Below are 25,139 nucleotides of genomic sequence, written 5' to 3'. Positions count from 1 at the left end.
TGTGACTGCATTGATCTCCTCGATCTTCACTTTTCCTTTGTCCTCCCTTGGACTCTTTTCCTTTTTATTTGCACCCCAATTTGCATTCTTTTTCTTATTCTTTTACTCTCTTTTCAGCTTCTCTTTTCAGCTTGTAGCAATCCTTTTTCATATTATGGCCCTTCTTGCCACAATGGTAACACTCAATGTTCCGTGCCCTGGATTTGCTACAAGACTTCCCTCTTTCTTGGGACTTCCCCCTAAACTGTGATCTGCCCCTTTGCACATTTAAGGCTGCATCTTGCTTGTTGCCATCCATAGACTTCTGTCTAATCTCCTTGGCCAACAAGCTACCCACAACATCATCAAATTTCAGTACTCCACCAGGTGTAGAGTTACTAACAGCTGTACGGAAGGTATCCCATGAGGATGGCAATGAACATAAGAGAAATATTGCCTTAGTCTCCACATCAAACTTCTGAGCCTGAAGCTGGTTGAAAATAATATTGAATTCATTAAAGTGAGAAGTAATGGAGACCCCTTCCTTCATCTGCAGCTCAAACAACCTCTTCATGAGGTAAACTTTATTAGAGGTAATTTCCTTTTCATAAGTGGCACACAGTTTCTTCCATAAATCTTCTATATTCTGCTCATTTACTACTGTGAAATAAAGTGACTCTACAAGATGAAGTCTAATAGTAGACTTTGCTAATGCATCCAACTCATTCCAATCATCCTCAGACATATTTGCAGGCTTAGCTTCAATCCTTGCCAAGGGTTTAATCTGCTTCTTTTGAATAAGCACATCCCTTATTTGTTCTTTCCACAAAGAAAAGTTTGTCCCATAAAACTTTTTAATGCTGAAAAACTCCTTTTCAGACATGGAAGAGGATGCCATGATGCAAATGAAACAAAATCCCAAATGCTAGTGCCTGCAAGAGAGGATCACACTAAATACTAGGTGCACCCAAATGTGTATGTCACAATAGAGTGAAATATCACCAAAACTCAAAGCTCAAAGCATCAAAAGATGCATCTGACTCATGTGCATATACTATGCATCCATATGAGCAAATCTGGCCCAAAAGAAAATGCCAATCAGTGCTAAATGACTCAAGCGTAAACACCGTCCATTGGCATATGCATTAATAATATCTCATTCAAGAGAGCATAGCACTATCAGTGTATCACCTGCATTGTGTCAAAGCTGTCCCTCACCATAAAATAGCATCCATGTGCAAAGTGTCCATAAAAAATAGCATCCCACAAGGCAATTTGGGCCTATCAGCGCATCCAATAAGGACCGTAATGCATCCAAATGGCCTATAAATCATCCACTACAACCCAATGCACACCACGAATGAGCGCACACTACTCAAACTATAACCAGAGTGATCTGCATAAGGTATGCTCAAGAAATCATAGTCCCACAGTATTGACCGCTACTGAAAATAGAACCTGAGATGCCTCAAAACATGGGCACCATTGCATAATCGGAATCAGCAAGAAAATGTGCAAATATCTCTCTTCTGTCAGAACTCCAAAATCCCAACCGATGAGTTAGAAATGGGAGTCAATACTTATCCACTGCCATGTGGCATAAATCTAAGGTTTCAAAACCTTAGAATGAAAAATGCATAACAGAGAGACGAAATTGAATACACAGAGATCTATAACTCTGAAAATCCTCCACCGAATCGCGCAAGAACTGATAGGTAGGGGTTTTTGGGCGTCCAAAACGCAATGGAACAGACGGTTTTGGAAACCATGGTCTCAATTACCGGGTCCAACACACGAGCTGAAAAACGTTTTTTGAAACAGAGCTATTTGTAAACTCCACCAGAGTGCGAATGATGAGCAACATAGAAGTTTTAGGACCTCCTGAGTCCATCGGAATTGACAGATCTGCAAATGGTTACTCCAAACTTGAGTTCCAACACCCGAGCAGAAAAACGTAGGAACTGACATAGTGAGTCAGAAATCCAATGAAATGACCCCAGATTCAAGAATGAAGGTGTTTCCAAGCTCTTGAAGTGAAGTGGATACTAAAAGCAAGCAATAGTTGCCTCTACAAGTCAATACGGAGTCTCTGTCATTGAACGGAACAGGGAAAAGCTCAAAAAACGACTTTTTCTTTGAAACCACTTAACAGGCTCTCAAAACCACTTTGCAAAGCCAAAGTGACTTTTCCAAAGGTTTCTCCAAGGTCTCTGCAACTCGAATGCAAGTAAAGTCACCCATAAAACTTTCCATAGAGCTTCTCCTTCCTCCCACAGAGCTGCTGAGCTTCAAGCATTCACGCACGCTCAGCTAGATCACCCGAGCTCTGATATCAGTTGAGAGTGCTCTCAACGGAAGCAAGAACGGAAGAGGGAGAGAGAGAGAGAGAGAGAGAGAGACAGAGAGCCACACAAGTTTTGGTGGGTGCAAAACCACCCTAATCTTCTTTTTCATTCATTTATATATGTGAGTATTGTACATAACCGAGGTAAAGGCACAATGACCTTTAACCCCCACAACCATGACGATTGTGAGAACATTGCAACTGTGAAGACATGGGAGCGAGTTCAAGTCTTCCCTCTACGTTTAGATGGAATGACAAATAATGGAGAGACAAAAAACGACTCACCACAGTTTGGGGAGACTTTTGATGACCTCACTGAAAATCTGGAAGAGGGGGATAACTTTGTGGTTGTCACTGCCTCTAGGGAGAATGAGGAAGTGACCCATACTTTTTGTTGCAGTGCACAAAACCTAAGCACAAGGTTGAGGAAGCATTTAACGATAATTGGGGAACAACCTATGAGAAGTGGGATGTAGTAGTCAGAGCTTTTTGGTATAAAAAACCATCCAAGAGAGGCCACAATTACGAACTGCTACATAAGAGTCCACAAACATTTGTGTACTCTCATCTAGTAAGAGCTATTAGGTTCCAGATGCAACTGGTGCCACAAAACGAAAAAAGGGCAAGAGTGTCTTCAAATTGGATTTAGACATGCATGAGCACATCTTGGGGTGTCTTGGAACAGTGGACGCGAGGAGAACTAAGATAGTACTAAGCAGATGTAGTCTCATTGCAAGGAAACAATATTCCACTTATCCTAGAAAATGGAAAATGTATTTGATACTACGCTTCTTTTAGTAGATCTCAAACTAACCACTGCACTTGTTTTTGTAAATCCCAAATGATAAATCCCATGCTTGTTTTTAGTAAATCTCAAATTACCATAGCACTGGTTTTATTAAATCCCATAACGAATGCACAAATCCGCAAATCTATTGAGCTTGTAATAATAGAAGCAAACCACCACACTGGTGGCTATTAATATCCTAGTGTGCAATCAACCACCTTACTGGTGACCACTTATCATGCACTACTACCATGCTATCCTAAAATTCGTTGCACAGTGCTATACTAAATCAATCCCCTTTAGGCTGGTAGCATCGTCCTAATATATATTCTAAATCTTAATTTAAAATATATTATGATATATATATATATATATAATTAAAACATATTCTAATTTCAAATGGATGTTTTAAATCTTAATATATACTGATTTATTAAAATCTTAATATATTTGAAATAAGTATATTCTAATTTATTACTAAATAAATATATTTAAATCTTGATTTATATGAAAGTTTTTTAAAAGGTATAATATATATTTAGATCTTAATATCTTAGTATATTTTAATTAAATATAATAAATATTATATTTAAATCCTAATTTAAATACTCTACATATATATATATATATACTAAAATATATTAATGCCAACAAATAAGGGTTTTTAAAAATATTGGTAAATTTTAAAAGTTCTCGTTTTATACTATAAAATTAGGGTTTAGATCTTAACCACATAAATTATTTTAGAAGCAATGCAATTAACTTTTTAATTTCCATTACTAAATCAAATGATCTTTGTTTCCAATGCATCTTGAATAGGGCTTAGATGTTGTATTGTATAGTAAAAATGAAGTGGTTGCCTTTGGTCAAATACTCAACCTTGATCCCATGAGCTTATGTCACTTTCAACGTTGTAGTGAGAGAACAGGTGTGATAATAATCACCAAGGTGGTTTTCCTTGAATTAGATTTAAAGTATCCACAAGGAGACTTTGAAACACTCGATGATTTATTATAATGTCAAAATTGTATTGACATACAAGCACAAAGAATCCTTTGGGATCGGGATGAGATCATTTCAATGTCTCTTCTTTATAATTATATTACATTTGAAACCTTTCTTGAGGGAGAAAATGTGTATCTTTTGTCCTGGTCAGGAGCAATGTCAGGGATTGGCATATTTATGGGATATATTCACAATTTACTTTGCAACATCAAGATTATTAAGTTGACAAGTGAAGGAATTCATCAAAGTGCAATGGATTGTGGTGAATCACATTTACAAGTGTAGAATACTATCACTTGGGGGTAGCATTCATGAAATCCCAAGTCTTTAAAAAAGTATCTTTCAATGTGAGTGGATGACACGTCTAATGTACTACCAAAATAATGAAAGATGACCTTTAAAGGGCACCCAATATCAAAATTTGAGATCACAAGGGTAAGGAGTTGGTGGAATAAGGAATGCGCTAATAGGGAGTAATGATAAATTTAGTGATATAGGTCATAAAGTACTTACTAGAATTGAGGATATCAATGATGTTTATGAGATAAGTGATCCAATCACAAAGATTAATGATAAATATAGTGATATTAGCCATGAAGTACATACTAGAATTTAGGATATCAATGCTATTTATGGGACAAGAGATGCAGTAGTAGGGGTCAATGATAAATTTAGTGATATTGATCATGAAGTAGGCATAAAATACGTACTAGAATATAGGATATCGATGTCGTTTGTGGGATAAGTGATGCAATAACTAGACTTGATGATAATAATGATACTCACCATGAATTTGTTACTAGGGTGGAGGACATAGATGCCATTTGTGGGACTCAGAATGATTTAGACATTAAGGACATTGGTCATGAGGGTATAAATAATCGACCAACACCTATTTATGATACACGTAGACTTGATGTTCTCACTAAAATGGAACTAATTCAATGACATACTTAATCAAATGCTTTTGGATTTAAACTATTGGCTTCAATTAACTTGTCTAAAATATTTTGCCATTTCCAAGGTATTACAAATCATCAAATAGTTCTTAAGGCCAATCCAACATTTGACTTTACAAATGAAGATGCAAGTGAAATGTAATTTAAAATGGACAATAATGTCAAGTCCAATAGGAAAAGAAAGTTGCTAGTCTAAAATAAATTATGTAAGTGTTAAGAGGTAACAAATCATGGCACCAATTCTAGAACCCAAGAGGCATGTAATGCTATTCAAACAGAATATACAAGAACCTATATGAAAGTTTTCTTAAGAAACTTTGCCTTAGAAGAGTTATAAAGGAATATTGTGAGGCTATACATGTAGGTATTTGGAGCAAGATAGGGCCAAATAAACATAATCATCTTATTCAAGTGTTTTCTTGCTTCCTTCAACAATTTGAAGACAACTTAAAGACAATGCTATGCAAACCTTAGTTGATACGGATGGTTAATGGAATAGTCATTTGTATATGAGGATATGAATTGTTTTTAAGTGGATTCTCACATGGTACTATTAGTACATATGGTCAGAGGTTAGAGATCTGAGTGATTCATATAGTTCATGGAAATGTATGCAAGCTAAAAGGAAAAAGAAGCACCTTGAATGCAACTGCAGCCTTAAAGCAAATCTTTGAAGACAATGCATTGCCACAACCTCATCTTCAACAAAAAATGGTAGATGGAAGTATAATGTGCCAATGTCATCTTCCTCTAGGAATGACAAAGAAGGTTGTGGTAGAGTCCATTAACAGAACATTATAGGATAGAGAAGAGAGAGAAATTTCTAGAGCTACTTTTTACAAAATTTGGCATGAATAATTTTGTAATGTGAAAACCCCATCAAAGCAAAGAATGTCCAATGCAAGACATGTGATGAATTAAAAAATGCCATTGAGATTAACAAATGTGAGAAACTTTGAGGAAAATATATACCATGAAGAGCAATCCATTTACATCATGTGTAAGCTGCTAGAAAGTTGTATGCTTCTTGGAGGGAGGAAGCTATTTCAAATATCAAGAAGTCTGTCTGTATAACCATTGGTGGCATCGATTATAGTAGTACACTTTTGCCTAGGTTTAGATGCAACCCACCTCTATTGGAGCGTAAATGTGGACTCAAAACACACTTGTGTGAAGTATTAGTACACGGATACAGATTCTTTTGTGATCTATGGATTGATAGCTTGCATGAACATGATAGTATCCAAGTGGCAACATCCATCTTGAAAGCAATATAAAAGGTCAAGGATGCATGTGGATGTTCACCTTGTATCTTACATACACAAGCGAATAATTGCTCGAGAGAAAATAAGAATAGATACATTTTTTGTTTGTGCTCTATGTTGGTTGGTTTGAAAATATTTGAAGAAATGGAAGTCATTTTTCTTGTTGTTGGCCATACAGATGAAGACATAGATCAAGTATTTAGTGTTATCTCTAGAGAGTTGAAGTCAATGGAGTGTTCTTACAATGGACGGCATGAAACATCGAATTGGAAAAAAAAAGGAGGTTATCAAAAGGAAGAGTCACAAGTGGCTATCTTGGAGAGAATGGTAGATTGGAGAGAATTCATAGAGCCACGCTTGAAGCAAGGACATGATACGGCATGATTTAGCATGCATGACAACACTCTAATGATGCAATGGAAGCACTACTTAGTGGATGCAAATCATTTTTATGGAGTGCACCATACACTTTACTAGAACGAATAACCCCCTTGGAGGAAACTACATTTGTTCTCACAAAAAACAAAGCGCTTGACATGGATGAAATGAAAGGCTTGCAAGCATTTATTTCTTATGTTAGAAGTATGATGCAAAGATATCTAGACCAGTCTGAGAAAAATATGAAGATATTCATAACAAATGAATCTCTTGTCAAATATATAAAAGAACAAGAAAATTTACTGAGCATAGAATACTCAGATCTATTTTGGTCAAAACAAATTGAGTCAAGAGAAGATTTAGCATTTGCTAGAGATCCTTTATAGCTAAAGATATAGAAAAAGCTGAGAAATGCCTTTCACCTCGTAAATTTTGTGGTAGGAAGGGTGATAAGCCGCTTCCAGGTTTTGTACCATGCAATGAATTATGAAATCCAAGAGGGTCTTTTTGTTGCCGTTTGTGTAGCAGATCTAGAATCAGAGTTGGATGGCCAAGGTGGACTAATTTGGGTCACAAAGGTTGCTTGGATAGCAAGGGATGAAATGGGCCCTAGCACATTCACAACGTTATGGTATGAACCCAAACCATTAAAAAATCTCCCTAAAAAATATGCAATAAAACAACTTTATGAGGGTTGTTTGGAAAAGAAACAAGAATGGGTTCTAAATAAAGGGGCTTGGCTGAAGTGGAACTGAGTACGATGTGGAAAAAAGTATCATGATCCCTAACATCAGCCTCACACATATCAAATACTATTTGGGTAGACTTGATTTGACTCAATATGTAGTAGCAGAGTGAGAACATAGTCTGATGACACAGAAAGAGATTCTGAAGCATAAGAGAAGATACATCCCTATGTGGTAGCCCCCTCTTGGTGATCTTACATGTCATTTTCCAAAATGGTGTATCTTTACACCACCTCTATCTTCATATCAACAATTCTTGAATTATATCTATTAATAATTAAATAATAAGAAATTAATTATTAATTAATAAAAAATTAGTTAGTAATAAAGGTAATTAATAATTAAAGAATTAATAAAAAGTAATAAAATTAAATAAATTAATAATAAATCAAAAAAATATTTAGTAATAAAAAAGGATTAGTTATAGAAATTAATAATTTCTATAGGTCATAATTTGTGGAGATGAATATATGTAGTGTCACAAAAATACATGTTTTTGAGTCTACTAGCTCAATGCCAAGTGGAGGTGATTGGTTTGGAAAAAAATTCTAGAACCAGAGCAAAAGCCCAAATTTTTGAATAAGTGTTAAAAGAAGAAGATGGAGAAAGAGATTGCATAAAGTTCTCTCCTTAGATCTTTTCACACTTCTCTCTTCTTCTCTTTGCATGCAAGAATGAAAGAAGATGATAGAAAAAGAAGTAGAAGCAAGTCCTATCATTTCTCTTTTCATGATTCTCTCATGTTCCTTGCTCATGCCTTGGATACCTTAAAGTTGGTGCTAGGCATCATCCTAATTGTGTTAGAGGGCCATAATGTGTTCTTGTAGGATTCGGAGTCAAGGGAACTCTACTTCTTCTGCCAATCCAACAAGTAGTAGGAAACAATCTATGCATGGAGGCTCTATGGGCACGGAGGCTTTTCCCTTTGCAAGGGAGAGGGCTACCTATTTTTGGCTACTAGCATCTAGGCTTGGCATAGTATCTTGGCCCTAGGTGGAAGACTGGCCATGTGGCCCAATTATCGCAATTTGTACCTATGGTTGGAGAGTAGAAGCACTAGCTGTATCTACATGTAGGTCTAGATGTGGCTCATCTTGCCTAAACACTACCATTTGTTTGCAGCAACAGTACGGTGCCATTTGTTTGCAGTAGTTGGGTGCCAAGATGAGCTGTATGTGCTCAATGTGTTGTCTCCACTATTGGGCCTGCTCTTCCATGGTGAGTGTTTACAGCTCTAACAGTGTGTCAGCATCCATGGGAACTATGCCTTCAATTGTGTTCTAGGTGGTGCAAAGCTACGTGTCCTAGAGGAGGGGTCGAGTTGTATTTGCATGTTGCGTGCAAGGGCTTTCCAGCATGTGAACATGCTCCTCTACAACCTGCTGCTGTGTGTGCTTGAGGTCTTCCATCTCCTATGATAGCTAGGAGACCCTAGTGATGACAAACACTTGGCACAGACATGCTCCTCTGTAGCCTGCTGCTATGTGTGCTTGAGGTCTTCCATCTCCTATGACAGCTAGGAGACCCTAGTGATGACAAACACTTGCCATCTCTTGTTCCTATTTCTACAGCCTGATGTTGTGCGAGGTCTTGGAGAAGGCACTCTGTCTGGTCAATTGCGAGGTACTTTGTGAGGAGGCTAGGCATAGTAATGAGCCACCTCATCATTTTTGGGCGAGGGTAGACGTGCGAACTTGATTGGAGTGAGAAATTGGGTGGGAGGAATGGTGATGGAGAGCTTTGATTGTGCCTCTTGGTCCATGTCCATCCTTGAGCACTTATTGGAAGTGGTGGCATACATATATATGATTAGAGGATGTCAACATCCTTAGATGATTGAGAAATTATAGCTTTCCTACAGTTGGAGTATGCCACACTTGGATTGACTGTTTGCTTATGCATTTATAAAGTTAAAGAAGAGGGCTGAAACCTTGTAGATCACTCGGATTATTGGTGAGAAATTGACGAAGGACAACTATACTGTGTGCTCCTATAGCATGGAGAATTTCCTCATGGGAAAAGGTGTATGGGACTTGATTTTTGGTGAAGATGAATGTCCAAATTTGCCAAATGATAATCCAATGGAGGAGCAAGTGAAAGAGTATAAAGCATGGGTTGAAAAATGTCAAAAGGTATTGCATTGGATTTCTATTTGTGCCTTAGAGACCTTGATCCCCCACATCAAGAAATCTACAAATCCAAAAGAAGCCCGGGAAATATGGTACCAGTATTGAGGTTATCTTCAATTGATTTGCATATTCTATACCTAGAGAGCAGTTTTGACTTCAGTTAAGGATTTCTAGAACTACCAACTCAAGAATAATTTGTAGAAAACAAGCTATGCAAATTCTAGCTTTTATTGCTTCTAAGTTAATGTGACTAGAGTATTAACCTAGGGTAGAAATTTGGTTAGATTCCACTAGCATTCAAGACAAATATTGAAAGATGGAAGAGAATTGGTTCTTCCACATTCAAGAAAAATAAAAGGTAGCTGCCCACACCATTGGAGATCAAAGGATATGCCTTTGCATGCTATGCTTTCTCAGTGATTAGAGCATGTCAATGCCTTTTGGACATTGAGAAAACATAATTTGTTGAAGAAAAATTGCTAAAATCTCATAGATCACTTAAATTATTGGTGAGAAATTGATGAAGGACAACCCCGGGGGATTCACTCTTCATTAAAGGGGAACGTCACCTATGTGCATGAACTTTAAGAAAACCACTTATTTAAGATCCATGTAGGATTATAAAACACCCCTATTTAAGCTTGTAAGGTACCAGCAAAAGTCTAGTGTGCCCCCCCCTTTCCTTAAACCTACGTCAAGACGGCTATCCTATTTTGTCAAACAACAAGACTATAAGACGGATATTGTATTTTGTCAAACATCCATCTGTTATCCACACACTTGTTACCATACACGGTTAGCATGGTGGTTCTTGATTCTTCAAGCCTAATAATGATGATAATAGCATTTGTTAGAGTTACATCTATCAAAATAGATGTTCTTGATTCATGCATAATGGTGATGATAAGAGCACTCATTTGTTGGCATTACATCCATTACATGCTATTAACACCTATTTCATTAATTTTGGACTTTTTGTGTTTGTTTTTGGACGAAGCCTAAAAATCCTTCCCAAATGAAAACTTTACTTTGTGAAAATATCCTTCCCAAATCAAAATTTTACTTTCTGAAAATATTCTTCCCAAATCAAAAGTTCACTTTGTGGCACTATCATATTCACATAAAAATATTATTTTTTCAATCTATACTTTTGCACCAACATGCAAGAATTTGAAATAATCCTATATTAGAAATTCTAGCTATATCTAAGTTATTAAGGCACATGTAGTCATCGGGATGCGAAATAGCTTGCTCCTTCCAAAATGCATATTTTTGTCTGGAATGTCGAATAAGGTCATGATGAGATTTTTGGTTTTTTTTGTATAATTCCCTTTGATTTGGACATGTTGCACTCTCAATCACTCGCTTTAAGTCAAAGTATGAGAAGAAGCTACGGCATCCCCTCTTTGCCTTTACTTTTCTGCAATAGAGTCAAATACTTCGAGCTTTATCAAGCTCATTGGAAGGTGCATTTCAGTGATCGTGTCACCGTTAGGGAGTTTGGTAGATATATGGGGTTGAGGTAAAGCATTTTCATGTATGAAGTCTTGCAAAATTGCTGCTGCCCTGATAGTTGAGATTCTTGATTTGGACCTTCCTCTATTACCGTGAATGCTAAATTTGTTGCCGCCCTTTGCCTTGGTGACCAAATCCCAATATGTACCATGGGATAATCCAGTAATATTGCGATATTCCTTATTGGAAATCCTTTTTCCATTTACGAGAGGTTTTACCTTTTGTCTTGAACTTAGCCTTTTATTGCCATTCTGAAGAAAGCAAGAGAGACTTGTGAGAAGGTATTCATTTCTTTCGCTCCTCTTCTTTGCCACATGTGTCCTCTACATTCCCTAATGTCTGCAAGATCAATGAAGCGCATACATCTTCGCTTGCAACATAGATATCCCAATGCATTTAACATGTTCTCCTCCTTCATTACTCTCTTCCTCTTTGGTTGCTTTTGTGGATCTACCTGGATTCGCTTTCTCTTCATGCATATGTATGACCGTTTTTGTTCCTCGTGCATGTTGATATCTGTATTTATGCACTTCTTCTCCTCACATTTGTTTGTAACCAAGCATCCATGATTGGTCGTTGCATCCTTGGCCATATCACAATCAAAGTTAAATATTGAATAATCCTTTGTTGATCTCATCCTCGTTTTTAACATACTCTTAGGACCATTCAATGAATTCAATATTCTACAAGAGTATTGAGAACCTTGAAACTCTTCCACTCCTGAGAGAACATCACTCATTGGGACATCTTGCATGGCTTTCACAAATCCACAAGCTTGATTGACACCAGGTTTGTTAATATGCATGAACTCATTCACACTTGACAAGACATCGCTATTGAAACCTTTGCCCTTCTCACTGTGCAAGAATTCATCCACCCCAGATAAGGCTTCGCTTCTAAAATCATTTTGTTTCTCAGAACCAATGAACTCATCCACTCCAGATAAGATGTCACTTCTATAACTGAGTATATTGAAATCATCCACATTTGAAGTGATAGAGCCTGGCACATGGGCATGCTTTTTAGGTCCTTTGATATTGTAGTATACCTTGTCTTTATCATTGAAAACCATGTGCCTCTAAAATGTTATAAAATTGCATGCTCCATCTCATATTCTTGCCTACCTCATAGTAGGGATCACATAAGGATGTTATGTTATCAACCATACCATCATCAGTGACTTTTAAAATCCTTATCTCTGCAAATGACCATTGCTCCACTTGTTCAAATCCCAATACTTCACCTTCTGCTACAGTCTTATTTGCAAATGATCTCATTTGTAAAATGTCCCCTATAGTAAAATCCAAGGTGGTGCACTTTGTATTCTTGATAATGTCTGTTGCATCAGTCTCATCTTTGTCCCATGCTATAAATGATTTTTTGGATGTATTGTAGGGCATAACATCTCCAAGTGTTTCCATATCTCCACATTTATACTTTAACTCAACATGTGCGCTAAGAATCTTTGATACAGAAACTGCCACCTTATCTTCGCCAAGTCTTCGAAAGTGGCAAACTGAATTGGGATCACTATCATGGATTGTAGCAAATGCAACTACTTCTCTTTTGCTACATAAAATCACATCCATCCCTGGAACAAAATCTATAGCCATCTCCTTTGTGAGAGTCCTTCGCATCAAGCACTTATGGGATGGGCGTGCCACTTTGCATGTAAGTCAATTCCACCTAGTTGAAGGTGTGTGCAAAGTATTGTGCCCATCGGATATGCTTTGCATTGTCGATCAAGCATAAAATACCGTTTTTGGCTTAGTGTCATGCACAACCATGAAAAAACACGGTCCTAAGTGTGTTAATCAAACAAGCACTTATTGGATGGGGGCTCCACTTTTCACGCAAGTCTGTTTCAACTAGGTTGAGATGTGTGCAAAGTATTGTCACCATTAGATATGCTTTGCATGGTCGATTACGCATTATATAATGTTCTTCCCGTAGTGATATGCAAATCTGCAAAAAAACACACCCTTAGGTATGTTATCTGAACAAGTACTTATCGGATGGGTGTGCCTCTTTGAGAAAATTTCAATACCACCTAGATTAAGGCATAGGAAAAGTATTGTTCCCATCAAATATGCTTTGCACGGTCTATCGAGCATTAAATACCATTTTTGCCTTAGTGTCATGCACATCCGTAAAAAAAACACGCTGCTAGGTGTGTTATCCGATCAAGTACTTATGCGATGGGAATGCCATTTTGCATGTAAGTCAATTCCACCTAGTTGAAGGTGTGTGCAAAGTATTGTGCCCATCGGATATGCTTTGCATTGTGGATCAAGCATAAAACACCGTTTTTGCCCTAGTATCATGCACAACCATATAAAAACATAGCCCTAGGTGTGTTATTCAAATAAGTACTTATCGGATGGGGGCTGGCTCCACTTTGCACGCAAGTCTGTTTCAACTATGTTGAGGTGCATGCAAAGTATTGTCACCATCGGATATGCTTTGCATGGTGGATCACGCATTATACACCATTTTTTCCCGAGTGATATGCACATCCGCAAAAAAACACACCCTTAGGTGTGTTATCTGACCAAATACTTATCGGATGGGTGTGCCTCTTTGAGAACATTCCAATATCACCTAGGTTGAGGCATATGAAAAGTTTTGTACCCATCGGATATCCTTTGCATGATTGATCGAGCAATAAATACTATTTTTGCTCTAGTGTCATGCACATCCGTAAAAAAACACACTGCTAGGTATGTTATCCGATCAAGCACTTATGGGATGGGAGTGCCACTTTGCATGTAAGTCAATTCCACCTAGTTGAAGGTGTGTGCAAAGTATTGTGCCCATCGGATATGCTTTGCATTGTCGATCAAGCATAAAACAACGTTTTTACCTTAGTGTCACACACAACCATGAAAAAACACGGTCCTAGGTGTGTTAATCAAACAAGTACTTATCGGATGGGGGCTCCACTTTGCACGCAAGTCTGTTTCAACTACAAAAAGTGTTGTGCCCATCGGATATCCTTTGCATGGTCGATTGAGCGTTAAATACTATTTTTGCTCTAGTGTCATGCACATCCGAAAAAAACACGCTGCTAGGCATGTTATCCGATCAAGCACTTATGGGATGGGCGTGCCACTTTGCATGTAAGTCAATTCCACCTAGTTGAAGGTGTGTGCAAAGTATTGTGCCCATCAGATATGCTTTGCATTGTCGATCAAGCATAAAACACCGTTTTTGGCTTAGTGTCATGCACAACCATGAAAAAACACGGTCCTAGGTGTGTTATTCAAACAAGTACTTATCGGATGGGGGCTCCACTTTGCACGCAAGTCTGTTTCAACTATGTTGAGGTCCATGCAAAGTATTGTCACCATCGAATATGCTTTGCATGGTCGATCATGCCTTATACACCATTTTTTCTCTAGTGATATTCACATCCGCAAAAAAAACGCCTTTAGGTGTGTTATCTGACCAAGTACTTATCGGATGGGTGTGCCTCTTTGAGAACATTTCAATACCACCTAGGTTGAGGTGTACAAAAAGTGTTGTGCCCATCGGATATCCTTTGCATGGTCGATCGAGCATTAAATGCTATTTTTGCTCTAGTGTCATGCACATCCGTAAAAAAACACAATGCTAGGTATGTTATCCGATCAAGCACTTATGGGATGGGAGTGCCACTTTGCATGTAAGTCAATTACACCTAGTTGAAGGTGTGTGCAAAGTATTGTGCCCATTGGATATGCTTTACATTGTCGATCAAGCATAAAACACCGTTTTTGCCTTAGTGTCATGCACAACCATGAAAAAACACAGTCCTAAGTGTGTTAATCAAACAAGTACTTATCGGATGGGGGCTCCAGTTTGCACGCAAGTCCGTTTCAACTAGGTTGAGATGCGTGCAAAGTATTGTTACCATCGGATATGCTCTGCATGGTCGATTACACATTATACAACATTTTTCCCGTAGTGATATGCACATCTGTAAAAAAACATGCCCTTAGGTATGTGATTTGACCAAGTACTTATCGGATGGGTGTGCCTCTTTGAGAACATTTATATACCACCTAGGTTAAGGTGTAGGAAAAGTATTGTGCCCATCGGATATGCTTTGCATGGTCGATCGAGCATTAAATACCATTTTTGCCTTAGTGTCATGCACATCCGTAAAAAAACACGCTGCTAGGTGTGTTATCCGATCAAGTACTTATGCGATGGGAATGCCACTTTGCATGTAAGTCAATTCCACCTAGTTAAAGGTGTGTGCAAAGTATTATGCCCATCAAATATGCTTTGCATTGTCGATCAAGCATAAAACATGGTTTTTGCCTTTGTGTCATGCACAACCATAAAAAAACATGGCCGTAGGTGTGTTATTCAAATAAGTACTTATCGGATGGGGGCTCCAATTTGCAAGCAAGTCTGTTTTAACTACTTTGAGGTCCATGCAAATTATTATCACCATCGGATATGCTTTGCATGGTCGATCATGCATTATACACCATTTTTTCCCTAGTCAAATGGACATCCATAAAAAAACACGCCCTTAGGTGTGTTATCTGACCATGTACTTATTGGATGGGTGTGCCTCATTGAGAACATTTCAATACCACCTAGGTTGAGGCATACGAAAAGTGTTGTGCCCGTCAGATATCCTTTGCATGGTCGATCGAGCATTAAATACTATTTTTGCTCTAGTGTCATGCACATCCGTAAAAAAACACGCTGCTAGGTATGTTATCCGATCAAGCACTTATGGGATGGGCATGCCACTTTGCATGTAACTCAATTCTACTGAGTTGAAGGTGTGTGTTGGATATGCTTTGCATTGTCGATCAAGAATAAAAGACCGTTTTTGCCTTAGTGTCATGCACAACCATGAAAAAACACGATCCTAGGTGTGTTATTCAAACAAGTACTTATCGGATGGGAGCTCCACTTTGCACGCAAGTCCGTTTCAACTATGTTGAGGTGCATGCAAAGTATTGCCACCATTAGATATGCTTTGCATGGTCGATCATGCATTATACACCATTTTTTCCTAAGTGATATGCACATCCACAAAAAAACACGCCCTTCGGTGTGTTATCTGACCAAGTACTTATCGGATGGGTGTGCCTATTTGAGAACATTCCAATACCACCTAGGTTGAGGTGTACGAAAAGTGTTGTTCCCATCGGATATCCTTTGCATGATTGACCGAGCAATAAATACTATTTTTGCTCTAGTGTCATGCACATCCGTAAAAACGTTGCTAGGTATGTTATCCAATCAAGCACTTATGGGATGGGAGTGCCACTTTGCATGTAAGTCAATTCCACATAGTTGAAGGTGTGTGCAAAGTATTGTGCCCATCGGATATGCTTTTCATTGTCAATCAAGCATAAAACACCGTTTTTGCCTTAGTGTCATGCACAACCATGAAAAAACACGGTCCTAAGTGTGTTAATTAAACAAGTACTTATCAGATGGGGGCTCCACTTTGCACGCAAGTCAATTTCAACTACATTGAGGTGTGCGCAAAGTATTGTCACCATCAGATATGATTTGCATGGTCGATCACGAATCATACACCGTTTTTTCCCTAGTGATATGCACATTCGTAAAAAAACACCGAAAGTGGTTTTAATAGACAATCACTTCGTAGGCAAGCTTGTCATCTAATCATTGTCATTCCATGTGTAATACCCTTAGGTGTGTTATTTGACCAAGTACTTATCGGATGGGTGTCCCTCTTTGAGAGAATTTCAATACCACCTAGGTTGCAGTGTAGGAAAAGTTTTGTGCCCATCGGATATCCTTTGCATGGTCGATCGAGCATTAAATACTATTTTTACTCTAGTGTCATGCACATCCGTAAAAAAAACACGCTGCTAGGTATGTTATCCGATCAAGGACTTATGGGATAGATGTGCCACTTTGCATGTAAGTTAATTCCACCTAGTTGAAGGTTTGTGCAAAGTATTGTGTTCATCGGATATGCTTTGCATTGTCGATCAAGCATAAAACACAGTTTTTGCCTTAGTGTCATGCACAACCATGAAAAAACACGGTCCTAAGTGTGTTAATCAAACAAGTACTTATCGGATGGGGGCTCTAGTTTGCACACAAGTCCGTTTCAACTAGGTTGAGATGCGTGCAAAGCATTGTCACCATCGGATATGCTCTACATGGTCGATTACACATTATACAATGTTTTTCCCATAGTGATATGCACATCCGCAAAAGAACATGCCCTTAGATATGTTATCTGACCAAGTACTTATCGGATGGGTGTGCCTCTTTGAGAACATTTCAATACCACCTAGGTTAAGGTGTAGGAAAAGTATTGTGCCCATCGGATATCCTTTGCATGGTCGATCGAGCATTAAATACCATTTTTGCCTTAGTGTCTTGCACATCCGTTAAAAAACACGCTGCTAGGTATGTTATCCGATCAAGCACTTATGGGATGGGCGTGCCACTTTGCATGTAAGTCAATTACACCTAGTTGAAGGTGTGTGCAAAGTATTGTGCCCATCGGATATGCTTTGCATTGTCGATCAAGCATAAAACACCATTTTTGGCTTAGTGTCATGCACAACCATGAAAAAACACGGTCCTAGGTGTGTTATTCAAACAAGTACTTATCGGATGGGGGCTCCACTTTGCACACAAGTCTGTTTCAACTATGTTGAGGTCCATGCAAAGTATTGTCACCATCGGATATGCTGTGCATGGTCGATCATGCCTTATACACCATTTTTTCTCTAGTGATATTCACATCCGCAAAAAAACACGCCTTTAGGTGTGTTATCTGACCAAGTACTTATCGGCGGATGGGTGTGCCTCTTTGAGAACATTTCAATACCACCTAGGTTGAGGTGTACAAAAAGTGTTGTGCCCATCGGATATCCTTTGCATGGTCGATCGAGCATTAAATACTATTTTTGCTCTAGTGTCATGCACATCCATAAAAAACACGTTGCTAAGTACTTATGCGATGGGAATGCCAAAGTATTGTTACCATCGGATATGGTTTGCATGGTCGATCACACATTATACACCATTTTTTCCCTAGTGACATAGACATCTGCAAAAAAACACACCCTTAGGTCTGTTATCTGACCAAGTACTTATGAGATGGGTGTGCCTCTTTGAGAACATTTCAATACTACCTAGGTTGAGGCGTACGAAAAGTGTTGTGCCCATCAGATATCCTTTGCATGGTCGATCCAGCATTAAATACTATTTTTACTCTAGTGTCATGCACATCCATAAAAAAACACGTTGCTAAGTACTTATGGGATGGGAGTGCCACTTTGCATGTAAGTCAATTCCACCTAGTTGAAGGCATGTGCAAAGTATTGTGCCCATTGGATATGCTTTGCATTGTCGATCAAGAATAAAACACCGTTTTTGCCTTAGTGTCATGCACAACCATGAAAAAACACGGTCCTAGGTGTGTTATTCAAACAAGTACTTATCGGATGGGGGCTCCACTTTGCATGCAAGTCCGTTTCAACTACGTTGAGGTGCGTGCAAAGTATTGTCACCATCGGATATGCTTTGCATGGTCAATCAGATGGGGGCTTCACTTCGCACACAAGTCCGTTTCAACTATGTTGAGGTGCGTGCAAAGTATTGTCACCATCCGATATGATTTGCATGGTCGATCATGCATTATACACCATTTTTTCTCTAGTGATATGCACATCTGCAAAAAAACACGCCCTTATGTGTGTTATCTGACCAAGTACTTATCGGATGGGTGTGCCTCTTTGAGAACATTTCAATACCACCTAGGTGGAGGCATACGAGAAGTGTTGTGCCCATCGGATATCCTTTGCATGGTTGATTGAGCATTAGTTACTATTTTTGCTCTAGTGTCATGCACATCCGAAAAAAACACGCCCTTAGGTGTGTTATTTGACCAAGTACTTATCGGATGGGTGTGCCTCTTTGAGAACATTTCAATACCACCTAGGTTGCACTGTAGGAAAAGTGTTGTGCCCATCGGATATCCTTTTCATGGTCGATCGAGCATTAAATACTATTTTTGCTCTAGTGTCATGCACATCCGTAAAAAAACACGTTGCTAGGTATATTATCCAATCAAGCACTTATGGGATGGGCGTGACACTTTGCATGTAAGTCAATTCCACCTAGTTGAAGTTGTGTGCAAAGTATTGTGCCCATCAGATATGCTTTGCATTGTTGATCAAGCATAAAACACCGTTTTTGCCTTAGTATCAAGCACATTTGTAAAAAAACACGGTCCTAGGTGTGGTATCGGATCAAGTACTTATCTAACCGACACGCCACTTTTCATGCAACTCAATAACACCTAGGTTGAGGTGGGTGCAAAGTATTGTGCCCATCGGATGTACTTTGCATGATATATCACGTATTAAACTCCGTTTGTGCCTCAATGTCATGCACAACCATTAAAAAACACGCTTTTAGGTGTATTATCCGACCAACTGCTTATCAGATGGGTGTACCACTTTGCATGCAATGCAATACCACAATTGTTGAGACTCATGCAAAGTATTGTGCCCATCGGCGGATATGCTTTGCATTGTCGAACAAGAATTAAACACTGTTTTGGCCTTAATGTCATGCACAACCATAAAAAAACGTGGTGCTAGATGTGTTATTCGACTAAGTACTTATGGGATGGGCACGCCAATTTGCATGTGAGTCAATAATACCTAGGTTGAGATGTGTGCAAAGTATTGTGATGATAGCATATGCATTGCATTGTCGATTAAGCATAAATCAGCATTTTTGCCTTGGTGTCATGGATAACAACCAATAAAAAACATGGTCCTAGGTGTGATATTCTAAAAAGTACTTGTCAGATGGGGGGGCCACTTTGCAGGAAAGTCAATTTCAACTAGGTTGATGTGCATACACAATATTGTGTCTATTGGTTATGCTTTGCATGGGGGATCACACATTATACACCATTTTCCCCCTAGTGTTATGCACATTCGTCAAAGAACACGCTCTTAATAGGTGTATTATCATACCAAGTACTTATTGAATGGGCATTCCACTTTGCATGGAATACCATACCTTCGCTTTTGAGGCACTTGCAAAGTATTGTGCCCATCGGATATGCTTTACATGGTAGATTGAGTATTAAATACCGTTTTTGGCCTTGGTGTCATGTACAACCGTCAAAAAACACGATCGTAGGTGTATTTTTCAAACAAGTACTTATCGGATGGGGATGCCACTTTGCATACAAGTCAATACTGCCTAGGTTGAGGAACGTGCAAAGTCTTGTGTCCATTGGATATGCTTTGCATAGTCGATCGCACATTATACACCATTTTGTTCCTAGTGTTATGCACAATCGTCATAAAATACATTTGGAGGTGTGTTATCCGAACAAGTACTTATGGGATGGGTGCACCACTTTGTATGCAAGTCAATATGACCTAGGTTGAGGCATGTACAAAGTTTTGTGCCCATCGGAGAAATGTAGATGCGATAATATTAGAAAATTCTTGGTATGTGTATATGTGTGTGTGTGTGGCAAACAATTTTGATACAACAAAGTAAACACTAGTGCACAAATTATGCACTTCATACCTTGAGTAAATAAGCTTGTTGATGAGGATAAATATGCCCTTGAATAAAAGCACAGTTGTTGTATGACACAATAGGATCGCTTTGACACTTGTGATTTTGCCCACATGTAAGTTTGCAAATAGTATAAAAAATCATATAATAATATATTAATAGTTTGTAAATGTGTATAGCAAGTGAGTAATGGTAAGTGGAAGTGGGAGTGAGAAGGGACGAGTGGAATGGGAGAGGGAAGTAATAGGAGTGTATGATAATAAGTATAAAAAATAGTATAATAATATATTAATAGTTTTCAAATGGCAAGTGAGTAATGGGAAGTGGAAGTGAGAGTAGGGAGGGAAGAATGGAATGGGAGAGGGGAAGGTAATAGGGGAGTAGGATAATAAGGGAGTGAAATGAGTGAGGGGAGTTAATAGGGGATGAAAAAGAGGAGGGTGAGATGGGGAAATATGGGATTTTGGGAAATGGGAGGAGTATGGGACATGGTGGAAATGTGGGATGGGAGTGGTGGCAATGGGGGAGGAAGAAGAAATGGATGGGGGGAGGGCTAATGGAAGATTGGGATGAGGGATGGGGGTCCAATGGGAGAGGGGGAGTAATGGGAGCCAATGGGAGAGGGGATAAATGAAAAGCCAATAGGAGAGAGGGGAGGGATGGAAAGCCAATAGGAGAGGAGGAAAACCTAATTTTTCTTATATATAATCTTCCTTCTTCATTCATTCTCCCCTCATTTCATTCATTGAAGCAAGAAAGCAAGGACGATCAAGAAAGCAAGGAAGGAAGAGCAAGAAAGCAAGAAAGAGCAAACTTACAAACTTTTTCCAGGTACTTGCAAATTTTTTTGATTAATTCTTTATCTAGATTTTTTTAAAAAAATTTGAAGAGAGAGGAACTAGAGAGAGAAAGGTTCCTGCCAGGAGGGGAGGAGAAGGAGAGGATGGAGGGGCGGGAGGGGAGGGAGGGGGAGGGGAGGGAGAGGCGGGGGCGGGATCGAGGGAGGAGGAGGGGGGAGGGGAGCCGGGTAGGGAGCGGGGGGGGGAGAGAGGGGTGGGGGCAAGGGCGGGGTCGAGGGAGGGAGGGAGGGGGGGTTCTAACAAGGTCGAGGGAGATAGGGAGGAGGGGGGGAGGGAAGGGCGGGGGCCGGGGGGGAGGGGGAGGGAGGGAGGGGGGGGGGCAGGGGGGTCTTGGTAGGGAGGGGGAGGGGAGGGAGGGGAGCCGGGTGGGGGAGGGAAGGGGGGGCAGGTTTGGTGGGGGAGGGAGGGAGGGGGGGCAGGGGGGTCTTGGTAGGGAGGGGGGAGGGGAGGGAGGGGGTGGAGCCGGGTGGGGGAGGAAAGGGGGGGCAGGTCTGGTGGGGGAGGGAGGGAGGGGGGAAGGGGGTCTGGCGGCTGCAGCTACCAAAACCCCTTGGAGGGGGGGAAGGGGGGGGGGGAGGGGGGGGGGGGCGCCATACCCCCCTAGAGGGGGGGAAGGGGGCCAGACACCCCTGGAGGGGTGGAAGGGGTGGGGGAGGGAGGGAGGAAGGGGGGGGTCTGGCGGCCGCGAAGGGGGCCAGACCTCCTTGGAGGGGGGGGGGGGGGGAACAGACTCCCCCCCTGGAGGGGGGGGAGGGGGGGGGGTCTTGCGGCCACCAGACCCCCTTGGAGGGGGGGAAGGGGGGCAGAAGGGAGGGGGGTTTGGCGGCACAGCCGCCAGACCCCCCCTCCGCCGGCGCGGCCGCCAGACCCCCCTGGAGGGGGGGAAGGGGGGAGGGAAGGGGGGGGCGGGTCTGGTGGGGGAGGGAGGGAGAGGGGGGGTCTACCGGCCACGGCCGCCAGACCCAGAGGGGGGGAAGGGGGACAGAAGGGGGGGGTCTGGTGGCCACGGTCACCAAAACCCCCTGGATGGGGGGGAGGGGAGGGGGCGAAAGCGGGGGGGGTTTGGTGACCACGGTTGCCAGCTAGACCCGGAGGGGGGGAAGGGGGGTGGAAGGGGGGGGGAGGGGAGGGGAGGGGGGGTTTAGCGGTTGCGGTCGCCAGGACCCCCTAGAGGGGGGGGAGGGGGGCGGAAGCGGGGGGGGTCTGGCAGCCACGGCCGCCAGAACCCCCTGGAGGGGGGAAGGGGAGCGGAAGCGAGGGGGAGGGGAGTCGGGTGGGGGAGGGAGGGAGGGAGGGAGGGGGGTTCTGGCAGCCACGGCCGCCAGGACCCCCTGGAGGGGGAGGGGAGGGAGGGGGGGAGGGGTCGAGGGGTCAAGGGAGGGAAGGGGGGGGAGGGGAGGGGGGGAGGGGTCGAGGGGTCAAGGGAGGGAAGGGGGGGAGCGGAGGGGAGGGGGGGGAGCGGAGGGGAGGGAGGGGGGGAGGGGAGGGAGGGGGGGGAGGGGAGCGGAGGGGAGGGGGGGAGCAGGGCGGAGGGGAGGGGGGGGAGCGAGAGCGGAGGGGAGGGAGGGGGGGGGAGCAGGAGCAGAGGGGGTGGGGGGGAGGGGAGCGAAGGGGAGGGGGGGGAGGGGCAGGAGGGGGGGATGCGGGAGCGGAGGGGAGGGGGGGGAGTGGTCGAGGGGTTGAGGGAGGGAGAGGGGGGGAGGGGTGGGAGAGGGGGGGAGGGGTTCTGGCGGCGGAGGGAGGGGAGGGGAGGGGGGGGTCGAGGGAGGGAGGGAGGGAAGGGGGGAGGGGAGCGGAAGGAGAGAGAGGGGAGAGAGAGGGAGAGAGAGAGAGAGAGAGGAGAGGAGGGAGCCGAAGGAGAGAGAGGGGAGAGGAGGGAGGGGAGTGAGAGAGAGAGTGAGGGGGGGAGAGAGAAAGAGAGAGAGAGAGTGAGGGGGGAAGGTATAGGAGAGAGAGAGAGAGAGAGAGAGAGTGAGTGAGTGAGTGAGGGAGAGAGAAACAAGGGAGTAGAGGGAGTACAGGGAGAGAGGTCAAATTCTTACAAGAGCGACAAATAAGATTTGACTTAGGAAAAGAATGAAAGGGACTTACTAGAAGAAAGTATCAAGAAGAATGTTGAACACAAATTTGAATTCTTACAACTAAGAGTAGAACTATCACGAGCAAGAGCGACAAATAAGATTCTTGCTCAAATAAGATTTGACTTACTGTCACGAGCAAGAGCGACAAATAAGATTTGACTTACTATCACGAGCAAGAGCGACAAATAAGATTTGACTTACAAGAAGAATGAAAGGGACTCACGAGAAAAAAGTATCAAGAAGAATGTTGAACACAAATTTGAATTCAAAAGGAACGTACGAGAAGAAAGCATAAGAAGAATGTTGAACACAAATTTGAATTCAAATTTATAATGAATTCAAATTTCCCTCTCTTTTTTGAAAATTCAAATTTATGCATAGGAGGAGTGGGCTAGTTTTTCTTATATATACTCTTCTTTCCATTCATTCATTCTCACTCTCTCCTCATTTCATTGAAGCAACCAAGAGCTGAAGAGAAAGGATAAGCGGAGCCTTACTTTTTTCACTTTTTCCAGGTACTTGCATTCTTTTTCATTCGTCTTGTAATTCTTTTTCTTTACTTCCAATTCTTTTTCAATTAATGTTAAACACAAATTTGAATTCTTACAACTAAGAGTAGAACTATCACGAGCAAGAGCGACAAATAAGATTCTTGCTCAAATAAGATTTGACTTACTGTCACGAGCAAGAGCGACAAATAAGATTCTTGCTCAAATAAGATTACTATCACAAGCAAGAGCGACAAATAAGATTTGACTTACTATCACGAGCAAGAGCGACAAATAAGATTTGACTTACAAGAAGAATGAAAGGGACTCACGAGAAGAAAGTATCAAGAAGAATGTTGAACACAAATTTGAATTCAAAAGGAACGTACGAGAAGAAAGCATAAGAAGAATGTTGAACACAAATTTGAATTCAAATTTATAATGAATTCAAATTTCCCTCTCTTTTTTGAAAATTCAAATTTATGCGTAGGAGGAGTGGGCTAGTTTTTCTTATATATACTCTTCTTTCCATTCATTCATTCTCTCTCTCTCCTCATTTCATTGAAGCAACCAAGAGCTAAAGAGAAAGGATAAGCGGAGCCTTACTTTTTTCACTTTTTCCAGGTACTTGCATTCTTTTTCATTCGTCTTGTAATTCTTTTTCTTTACTTCCAATTCTTTTTCAATTAATGTTGAACACAAATTTGAATTCTTACAACTAAGAGTAGAACTATCACGAGCAAGAGCAACAAATAAGATTCTTGCTCAAATAAGATTTGACTTACTGTCACGAGCAAGAGCGACAAATAAGATTCTTGCTCAAATAAGATTACTATCACAAGCAAGAGCGACAAATAAGATTTGACTTACTATCACGAGCAAGAGCGACAAATAAGATTTGACTTACAAGAAGAATGAAAGGGACTCACGAGAAGAAAGTATCAAGAAGAATGTTGAACACAAATTTGAATTCAAAAGGAACGTATGAGAAGAAAGCATAAGAAGAATGTTGAACACAAATTTGAATTCAAATTTATAATGAATTCAAATTTCC

Source organism: Dipteris shenzhenensis, chromosome 29 (genome assembly GCF_047967505.1).
Source record: "Dipteris shenzhenensis isolate YYH24624 ecotype China chromosome 29, Dip_SZ_1.0, whole genome shotgun sequence".
NCBI lineage: Eukaryota > Viridiplantae > Streptophyta > Polypodiopsida > Gleicheniales > Dipteridaceae > Dipteris > Dipteris shenzhenensis.
This window is presented reverse-complemented; position numbering follows the sequence as displayed.